The 11,142-nt window shown below is 26.2% G+C and overlaps 1 protein-coding gene across 1 annotated transcript in view; it reads right to left on the bottom strand.

Moving 5' to 3' along the window:
• LOC145830137 (hepatocyte nuclear factor 4-gamma-like) overlaps window positions 1–10,063 on the bottom strand; it is a 67,442-nt gene extending 57,379 nt beyond the window's left edge. The window contains exon 1 of the mRNA XM_082938026.1: window positions 9,970–10,063. The gene's annotated coding sequence lies outside the window, so the exon portion shown is untranslated. The remainder of the gene's footprint in view (window positions 1–9,969) is intronic.
• Window positions 10,064–11,142: the final 1,079 nt, after the last annotated feature.

Raw genomic sequence — 11,142 nt, forward strand, 5'->3', positions numbered from 1 at the left:
GTTTGAAAGTTAAATAAAAAAAAATAGAACTAAACTTTATTTTACTACAAAAAGTATTTTTAGTCTTTCTGTATGGTTGTTCTACAAACTTTTTTGACGAATAGTAAGAATTGCTGATGAATTAGTAAATATTTTAGAATTAGTAATTCCTTCATTTTCATGTAAGGAGTTTATATTATGATTTGTATTCTTATTTAGAATTTTTACTTTAATATATTTAATTCAGACTTAATAATTACAAATATTCTACAGTTTTATAACAGTCGGATTTAACATTAAGTATTTTATCTATTATTAACCTATAAAAACCTATAGCAACTATTATTATTTTTAATGGACACATGTATATACGTACTTTAGCTTCAATTCTTTCCTTACATTATTTGTTTTTTACAGAGCTCAGTTGAAGTGTGTTGACTCGTTTAACGATCAGAAACATATGTCAGTGTAATAAAAGAAGGATACTGTATAATTGTTATTAAATATTCCAGTGAGCTTGTTTTGCTAGAATCTTTTGTTAACAAACGCTTAAATTTATATTTTGAATAGTATTAATATATCTTCATTTTCGAAAGAATGATTTTCAAATGCGGCTTGTATAGAAATAAAGACAAATATTTGTCAATTTTGAAAAAGCTTTTTGCTAAATGGAAGCAAAAAAAACGAAAAAAAATCCTTTTTTCATTGGTGATTACCAGCTTATCAATCCAGAACGCGCTAAGTATTATGGGGAAAAACATTTTTTTATTGTAACATAAGAAAATATGCACATTATTTGAGTTCTCTGAGTTTTTTAAATTCCAATTCTTTGAGGCAAAAACTATAAAATTAATAGTTAGTTTAAATGTGAAAGTTTTTGTAGCTTGTTTTAGCCGTGTATGTTGACTTAATTTTAAATTTAGTTTGTATTATAATTAATCTAGTTTATTGTAATTGTTTTTCAAAAGTCTTAAGTCTCAAACATTATATATTTTAATAAAATACATTAAATTAACTTCAAAACAAACTATCTATAATATTTTTTGTTTAGTTTAAAACATTTAACAATTTATAAAAAAAAACTTTACTGTAAATTTTTTGAAAAATAACAAGCATCTATTTAGTTGATTTTGATTTAAAAAAAATATTTTAATAAATTTACTAATTTCTCTACCATACTGTATTAATTTTGAATATTGATTTTAGAATTATTTATATATCTTTTAATATGCACTTTACTTTTAGTTTAGTTGTAAACAGTAATAAATTAAACATGTGGTTGAAACAAATTGAACAAAGGAATCAATTTGAGATGAAGATCCATGTAATAAAAAATTCATAAAGTTACTGAGTATCACCGCGATCAGATTTTCATAATATAGTTCTTATTCAAATAGAATTCCATTTAAAAAAAATTACAGTTTGAAAATCCATTCGCGGTGAAACTTTATAACAGATGAATGTTTTTAATTTCTGTTTATACAAATGTTTATAAGCGTATACCGAAAAATTAAAGCACATTATTTACATCAAATCGCAATAAAACATATATTTGTCTTTATTTTTATATGAAATTTGTACCCAAAAACTGTTAAAATTTTGTTTACTATCATAATAACTACTTTTAAAAATACACTGAAAACAACTTTCTTATAAAACTTCTAAATTGTTTCTGTCTAATTTTAAGATTTAGTTTATCAATAATTTAATCTTAAGAGAAAATATTAAATGAACTTTAAATACTAAAAAGTTTATAAATGAATTTATTTTAGTTAAGAATAAAACTTAAAATTTATTAAAAACGAGTAAATAAAATACAACAAACAATAAAAACGTTACTTTTTTTTTCAAAGGTTAGAGGTTTTTTACTTCTAACTAAAAAATAGTTTTCCAAATCCGAAAAATATATAAAAGTTAAATCAAGTCAGGGGTCGGCAGGCATTTGGTGGTCGCGGGCTATGTTTTGAAAGGAAAATATTTTTTGGACGTGAAGAATAACTTCTCGTCATTTATTTAAATTAGTCCTTAAATAAGAATTAACAATCTCAAACAAAAACTAGTACAAATAAAAATAAACAAAAAGAGTTACATATTCAATAATTCTACATCTCCTCGAGCTAACTTAAGGCAAAAAACAAAATTCATCGAAAAGAGATAGATTCAAATGATTTTGTTAAAAAATAGTATTTAAGAAAACAAAACTGAGATTAAAAACATTTAACAAGTTAAAAGTAGATTTAAACTATAATAACTTTAAACAATGATATTAAAAAAATACAATAAAGCACAATTTAATTAAATTGTAGCGTGACTGCTCTTAGTGTTGAAGAGCAACGTTATTCTATACTTATAAATTTATAAAATTCAATAGTTACGTCCTAACCAAGAAAGTTAAAAAGTTTTAACTTAAATTAGTAGTGAGTTTAATGTAGGCGCGGTGTTGATAACATTTCTTGGAAAGTAGATGTTTTGTATTGTTGTAAATCTTTTATTTGATTTGTTTCTATTAATTTTATTTTGTGCTGTTCTTAGTTTTTAAATATTTTAACTGAACAAGCAATCTCATAGTTACTAAGTAATAAATAGTGTAAATAAATAGTAGTAATAAATTCCTAGAGTTGTTAAAAATACAAGTGTAAGTGAAATAAATATAAATCGTTAAAAGTATAGTAGTAACGTAAAGTTGTTAATAAGAATTATATTAAATAGTAAAAGTATATACAGCTGTTACATTCAAAGATATAGTTTTAATAAAAATTCTTGTTAAGTATAAGCTGGAATCGTAAGGTCTATACAATAAATAAAACTTAAAGATTTTTGTAGTTAGTATTGACAGGATTGCCAAATGTTTTTGGCAAATTTTCTCTAGATTTTTAAAAGTACACATTTTTGGGTCTGTTTTAAGTCTACAGTTAATTTCAGGTAAGAAACTGTGTTAAATAGTATAAAAACATTGAAAAGATACTGTAAAGCTACTTTAAATGGGTTTTTTTATAAAAACAATCTTGATGACAATAAAAAAATTTATTTATATGATAGTTCTTAGAATGCAAAAATTGTAAAAAATTTCAGGTATTTTTAGTGATTTTTGTTTAAATAGTCAGGGTTTTGTTTTTTTTTTAGTTTCTCAAATGCCAGGTTTTTTAGCCTAAATTGTCAAATTCCTGGTCTTCAGGCAACCCTGTATTTAGTAATTAGTATTTGTATAAAGTTAAGTTTACTAGTAGCATAAATGAGTTAATAACTGTAACCTTCTGATACATGAATAGTCGTAGCAGCCAACTCTCACGGTACTCGAATAATTATAAGAAAGATAATTACTAATTTTATTTCCTAACCCTAATTATTGTCCCACACAGTGTCCTACAGTGTTATCTTTGAAAAAAGAAACAAAGTTAACTTCTGAATGAATACCTTTTAGCTTATCGGTAATCAATACGAATATTTGCAATTAAAGATCAAGAAGCAAGTGTTCAACTTTATCAGTATTATCAACTCTATAATCTTTTAAAAGCACATAATAACAAAGCGTTGTAGAAATAAGTATTAACATATCTCCATTAACTTCACTTGTGACCGTTTCTACTACGGAGTACTTCACTCACAAGCTTCCTTGGCGCATTAAAACTTCTTGCTAATGGCACCTTATTTTTGTAGAAACCATAGAAGCAGGTATGTGCTCTTCCTATACCTCACTTAGTTTTTCAGTATTGGCACTGTTGTTATGTTCTTTAACATTTCCTAGAGAAGACATTCGTTATCTAGGCTGCCCTCATTTGAACTTAGTCGACTTCTGCGCAAACCATGGTATGCTTTTGTTTAAACATTTGTTGACAATTAGTTTTACTCCCTTAAACAATTTCTGTTTCTCTGTTTCAGTTTCCGTGAACAATCAATTCTTACCACAAACTGTTCATGTGGAAGCATCTCTATCACCACTCCTACCACATGTTTATCAATCGCCCACTACTAAAAATTTTTCCAACTAATTGGAAAAAAATTGCAATTATCTTTGCAGAAAGACCAGATTATTCTTTTTATCAAGGTTGTTGAGAAGAATAGTTTCAAACTTTTATCGAACTAATTTAAACTCAAATGTAATACCAAGCCAAAAGACAATCTGTTGAGCACAATTATACATTAATCTAACTGTTTGATGGGCTGAATATAACTTTTAAGAGCAGGAGATCATAAGAAACTAAATCAATAAAATTTTAAATCTAAGAAGTTAGCTTTAAACAAATATAAAAACGTTTATACTTGCTAAAAAATAAGAAAGTTTTCTAGTCATGAAGTTGTACAAGCATACAGACAAAATGTAACTGACCGTTGTTTTTTCGTGCTTAATTTGTTTTTTAAAACCTTTGTAATGCTGAAGCTGCAGCCAATACAGCTGGAGATGTAAAAAAACTAATGCGAATTAAAATACTGAAGAAAAACAATGCGCCCTACATGAATTCAAATAATTTTATTTCAAAACTTTATGCTTATTAGTCATGAAAACTCGTATATGTATTTTAGACGACCACAAGGCCTATGGTTAAAACCTTTAAGTAGATACGTTCAGTAATTATGATACTACACACAAAACAATTAGATAGTACAATTCAGGTTTTTTATGCAAAACTACTCACTTGATAGTCATTAAAATTTGTATACGCGTTTTAGATAACTACAAAGACATTGATAATATTTTTCAAGTCGATATATTCAGTAGTTGTACAAGGTTATACCTAAAAGTTGAGATATTACAATTAATATTTTTGTTTTGCATCCACTCCTTTGATAACTCATTGCTTTAAACTAAACTACTTCAAAAACAATAGAAAAAAATTCAGGTCAATCTAGACCAGGGTTTCCCAAAGTTTACTAAGTGGCCAAGACAGAAATTTAGGGGCATATGAGCAACATGGCGGGAGGCATGAGCAGTAAAGGGTCCACAGGGGGATATACTGGAGTTGATGATAAAGAGCCAAAAAAAAGGTCTTAGGTGTTTTCAATAGTAATTTTGAACTTTACATTAGATATTCTTGGGTTGAGGGGCCATAGCTTTTTTGATAAAAAGTTTGGGAAACCCTGATCTAGATTGTATTTAAAACGTCACAGCCAATAGACTAAATATAAAAATACAACTTTTTATTTCAAAAACACACGTTTGTTAGTCATGAAAATTTATAAACGTCCATGACTAAACCTACTAAAATAAACTGTAGGAATATTTTATATAATTTTTTAAGACTGAAATATTTTACTTGATAGTGTTTTAGCAATTGGAAGTGGCTTTTTTTCTTTCTTTTCTCTCATTACTTAGCTTAAAAGGGCTAAGTTTTAGTGACTTTGGTCGCTGAGCTTTGTTATCGTTTTGATTTGTTGTAGCTTGGCGCTAACGCCATTTTCTTGACAAATAGTGATGTTTTTCACTTTAGCTTTCGAGCCAAGGTAGTTTATTTGTTTTTCTGTTAGCAGTTTGTTGTGTTTTACCGCATTTTTTATTCATTGTAATACACCTTTTTGTTTCTAAGACTCGATTTCTTCATACTATTAGTTTAAGCATTCTAACAATCTTACTACTTGAAGATAGTAAGATTGATAGGCTAAGTTTAAATGATAGCTAAGTTAATTCTAAACTCTAGCTTAAGTAACCGTCAACGATATTGTTATAACGCGTTAAGTCAGTTAATCGCCAGGTCCGCATAAACATAAGTAACAACTTCGACTGACAGGCGCAAGACTTAAAACTGTCAAAAATTTTTTTTTTTGATTTTCACCCAAAAAAGTTGAGGAGTTATGTGTTTAGACCACTATTGTATAAAATTATTTGTCATCTTAATATTTTAACTTCAGTTTAAATAATTTTTGTCATTTACTAATCTGCAGCAACCGCTACCAAAAACACCACTTGTCGCCACTAATAGCAGCCAAAAGATCTTGGCAACCCTTAGTGAAATGCTTTGTATGCTCTAATGACCAAGAAATGGTAAGTGATCCTTATTCAATGGCAGAAAATTTATATTCTGTTCTACTCAGAAACTTTGATCCCACAAGTGTCACCTTCTTACCAATGGTACAGTATATGGTTACTGGCTTTGCAATTACAGTGTTTCTGCAAAATAAAGCATAACAAACCTTGTTTTGACCAACCTAGTCTTAGACAATTCAGTTTCTTAAGTTAATATTTTTGGACACTACTTCTTGTTGCGTCAATGATCATCTATATTGATTCAATAAATGCTTAGTTCAAATCTTTTGTCTATATGAACTTTCTTTTTAGGCTGAAAAAGACTACATAGCAAAGCCATAACTATATTTAATGACTTGATTTTTTAGAGCAAACGACCTCCGGTTATATATAGCAGACTTGGGAGTAGAAAATTTTGAATAAACTTCTAATATTTAGGCAAAGGCTCTTTACATTCATTAGAAATTCTAAATGCTGCAAAACTAACAGTCTTTAGTATGGCAAGTATAATTCAGAATTATACCTCACATACTAACTTTTTACTGAAAACCTACTGTTTGCCATCATTGACACTCTAATTCTGAAATATAAATCACAGTGTCATCAACATCACATCAACCAATTCGCCTAAAATTAGATAAAACAGCAGAAAAGTGACGATTATAGCCATAATTAGACGATATAAAGCCTTGAGGAGCTCAAGCATATTTCTTGATTTTCATTTCTTGATTACAGGTTCAACAAATTGAACACGATCCTACATACCCACTTTTCATCTCTAATAAGACCTGCTTCTGCCAATAGATTGACATGTGTGCTTTATTATCACAAGCACGGTATTTAACATAATCTTCCAAATGGAATACAAGTCAAGGCAAACCCGTTCGAATGAGGGGTTTATGTAAATAACATGAGCAAGGTGTGGGAAGGAACGCTGATGCAGTTGTTCCTCGTATAGGAAAATAGAATAAAAAGTTACAAAATGTACCAGTTTTATCTTTTAACCATTTAACTTCCATGCTAAGTTTATTTGTTTTAACTATGTATATTGATACTCAAAAATTCCGTTTCGAGGAATATATAAAACTTATTTGTCCTTCTGAAAAATTCTTCAGTCTATCTGAAAGTTTTCAATGCATAAACTCCGTCAGAATTAAAACAATAAGAGCTGAGACAGGCTACTGCATTTGGTATTAAGCTATTATAATTGAATTTTTATAAGGAAAAATACTAACTTTTTCTAAACAAATCATCAATCTTATGAAAACGGCTCACATGTAGACAATATTAAGTAAATGTTGTAACAGATAAAACACAGCGCATACATTTAATATAGTTTTGGGCTCACTTTACAAAAAGACTAGTTTAAAACTAAATAAATTTAAAGTTAGCTAAAAAGTCTCAATATTAGTAATTTCTGTTTTACATTAAAAAGTGAACATTTCAAAGTGTGTCAAATTTTTCAACCAGTAGAGTTGAAAAATTCATTAATTTTTGAAGCAATTTAGTCCATTATTTTTGTTTTCAATTTATTTACCAAATCTATTCTCTAGGACTTTTATTTTCTAACAGCTAGTTAATTTATTTCAGGGCTGCAATTTTTTTTTTGTCTCCAGATTTTCAAACTTCCTTAAGCTTTTAAATGTACACATTTTTGGATCAATTTTAATTAAATATTAAATTTAAGGTAAAAAACTGTGTTAATTAGTATAAAAACACTAAAAAGATATTGCAATGCTATTTTAAATGTTTTTTTAGTAAATAAATGTTTGATGACTACAAAAAAACTTATCTATGTGATAAGTTTTTTGTATCAAATCGAAATTTTAGTACTTAACCATGTAAAAATTGTTAAAAACTCCGAATTTTCTAGGTTTTAGTGATTTTGTTCAAGTTTCCATGTTTTTCCAGTTTTTTTTTTCAAAATTTCTCAAACTCCAGGTTATTTTAAGATTCCAAGTTTTGTTGCAACCCTGTTATTTACATAACATTACAAAAAAAAATAATTTTAAACATTTTATTTGTTGATAAAAGACGGTTTGAACCAAAATGTCAAATTATTTTAATAATTAGTTAGATATTTAATTGTTAAAATTCATAAAAAAAGCATCTCTAAAATAATGTTATTATTAAAAAAGTAAAATATTAAGTTAAGTAATTTTCCTGAGAAACTGATTAATACTTAAAATCTACTGGTTGCTTTAATATTTATAAGTATACTTCAATCACTATCTTTTTTATTAATTTGAGAACCTTTTGATTAACGTTTTTAAAACACATCTGCTAATTAAAACCAAAGTTAATAAGAAAATTAAAAATCAATCTTTTTTTTCCTTTATAATAGAAATTTTTAGGCCATATGGGTCCGTACTATTACTAATGCCTTAAGAAAAAACTTTTTCAAGAGTTGAAGTTAGGCAATATAGTGGGGATGATTTACTTTTAAAAAGTTTGAATCTTATTTTTAACATCAAAAAAGAAGCTAATAGATATTTTATATCATACATTTTGAATTTTAGTGTAAGTTATGAATGAGATTTAAATGCAAAAATATAGTATTTCACTAAAGATCTATATCCTCATTCTGTTTTGGAACAACTGTTTTAAAATTTTTTAGTCTAAAGGTGTTTAATAGATTTAAAACAAATTGTTAAAAAACACGTTTTTAATACTTTAATCTAAACTATAAAAAACAACTTATTAATTGTTTTCGTAAAATAAAAACTGTAATTTTTAAAAATTGTTTGTAATATTACAAAAAAAAATTTCCTAATGATATGAAAAAAATTGCTTTATAAGTAAAGGAGGATGCAGATTTTTTGTATATTTTTCAAAAAGCTAAAAGATATCGAGAAATTATACTAAAAGGTCAGTCTGATTTGCATATTTGATGAGTAATCTTTTTTATACATTTAGCAATGATCATTAAGGCACTTTCTATGCGTTTTAACACAATTCAGAGAAAGTTTTATGAAGGCATTTCTTGATTTTCTGTAATTTTTTATCATTTTACGATTTCTTTAAGTTTTTTTTTTGAGAAAATCAAGAAATACCTTCATGAAACTTTATTTAAATTGTCTTAAAACGTGTAAATTTATTTTTTGTAGCTGTTGCAACATGTAGAAAGTTTTTCAATTAAATATTTAAGGTCGAAGTTTTAAGGTCTCATACAACTCCATATGGGCTTTTTTCAGAAAAACATCAAAGCGCTGAATGGTGGTAAACGCTAAGAAGTTGTTTTTTTTTTGTGTTTTAGTTTTGAGGTGATTTGACATGCTGAAAAAATCTTTCAGTGCGCTAATTAAAAAAAAATATTTTATGAGGGGCAACAGATGCACCCTAATATACATTTTATAGGTTGTTGTAGTTTTAATCTTACTCTTCTTTACTTAGTCGAATTATCTAGTGTAAATTTTGAATTACCATTAATAGATTGTTAATCTAATACTAGCTTTTTTTGCTATTCATTTGAAACTTCAGTATTTCTATTGTAAGTTTAAAAAATAGAATAACTAGTATAAGTTTTAAAATTTCTTATTGTTGTACCTATGACTTTTTTTAAACCTTCACTTTAACTCTAGTATACGTAGTGTAGGTTTCAAAACTCGCATTTTTGAGTACAGTTTTACACTTCATCAGCAGCATCCCATTTAAAATAAAAACATGCTTGCGGGTAGAACTATTACCCATATCAGCCCAGTTTGCTGACCCCTTATATAAACCAAATTAAACAAATATATTTCACTTGATAAATGCTTTAGTAAGAATGTTTTGAGCATTAAACTAAAGTAAATTAATTTTACAATTTCAAAGTAAAAATACTGTAAAATTTAGTGAACACAAAGTTATTACTCATTCACTAAATATACTAAATACAAAACAAAATATTTATAATTATCAGACTTTATAATAATGATGTTTCATTAAAATTTTACTAGAAAAACGAAAGATTGCTTTTAAAAACATAAACTGAAGTTTTAATTAAAAGTTAGCATTTTTTTTTACATTTAAACAACAAAAAAGTTACTTACCAAGTATAAGTTTGTAACAGCAAGTTTTCCTTTTATGTTTGGTTCAGCTGACTGACAAAAGATAACTTTTATTGTTGCAAGTTATGAAAAAGCTAAAAAAGTATTCATCTTTAACTTTTTTATGATCTAATTGCTATTAAATACTTCAAATTTTTTAATATTAAGTCAAGAGTAGGATAAATTCAACAAATAAAAATTAAATTAAGCCAATTTTAATAATAATAAACATGTTCAATAGTAATATAGATATTTTATCTAGTTTTTAAGTTCTAAAAAAATGTTAATTAAAAAAAACTAAACTTAATTCAAAACCACTTTATTTTTAATCTATCTATCAAAGATAAAATAATTAACAAACAAGAAACAAAATCATACATATTCTTATTTAAATAAAGCAAAACAAACTATAATACTGCAATAAATTTTAATAACTTATTATTTTAAAGAAAAACAATTACAATGATTCACCACAAAGCAGATTTTTAAATTGTAAATCTTTTTCAAATAGAATATTCTATTTATTATAACATTCATTATAATATGTTTTGATTTTAGTCTTAAAGTCTTGAAAGAATAAATTTATAACATTTATTATCAAAATATATATTTGATATAAAATATATATTATTAAGATATTAATAACTATTTATACAGTATTCTACTTTTATTACACTGATATTACAACACCTAAACGAGTTGTGCAAGTTTTATATTTGTTCAACATGAATCACTAGACAAACAGAAAGTTTTTCATGAGAGAACTTAAAACAAGTATTGGTTTTAATTTTTTAATGTTATATAATAAAAATTAAAAGTATTCTTTCAAAGTAAACTTGCATTGATGTAAGGGTCAGAAAAAGTGGGCCTGTGATATATTTTTCAGCTATAAATTTAATTTATCATGCATACAAAAAGAAATAAAAAAGTGAAAACTTATATGAGACTTATAATCATTAAACCTTAGTAATTAGTATTTACTAATGTTTTAATATAGCTTATTTTAAGTACAAAAGAAATGTAAAAAAACACAACCCATAAAACTATATGACAATATCACTAACTAGTGGCTTTTCTATTTATGAACTCATTATATTTATAAAATTTATAATAACGTCTTAGACTATAATTTACTAATTAATATGCAATTTACTTTTGTCCTTAACTGCTCATCAA

The sequence above is a fragment of the Thalia democratica genome, chromosome 2 (genome assembly GCF_965202585.1).
Source record: "Thalia democratica chromosome 2, ktThaDemo2.hap1.1, whole genome shotgun sequence".
In the NCBI taxonomy this organism is placed as follows: Eukaryota; Metazoa; Chordata; class Thaliacea; order Salpida; family Salpidae; genus Thalia; species Thalia democratica.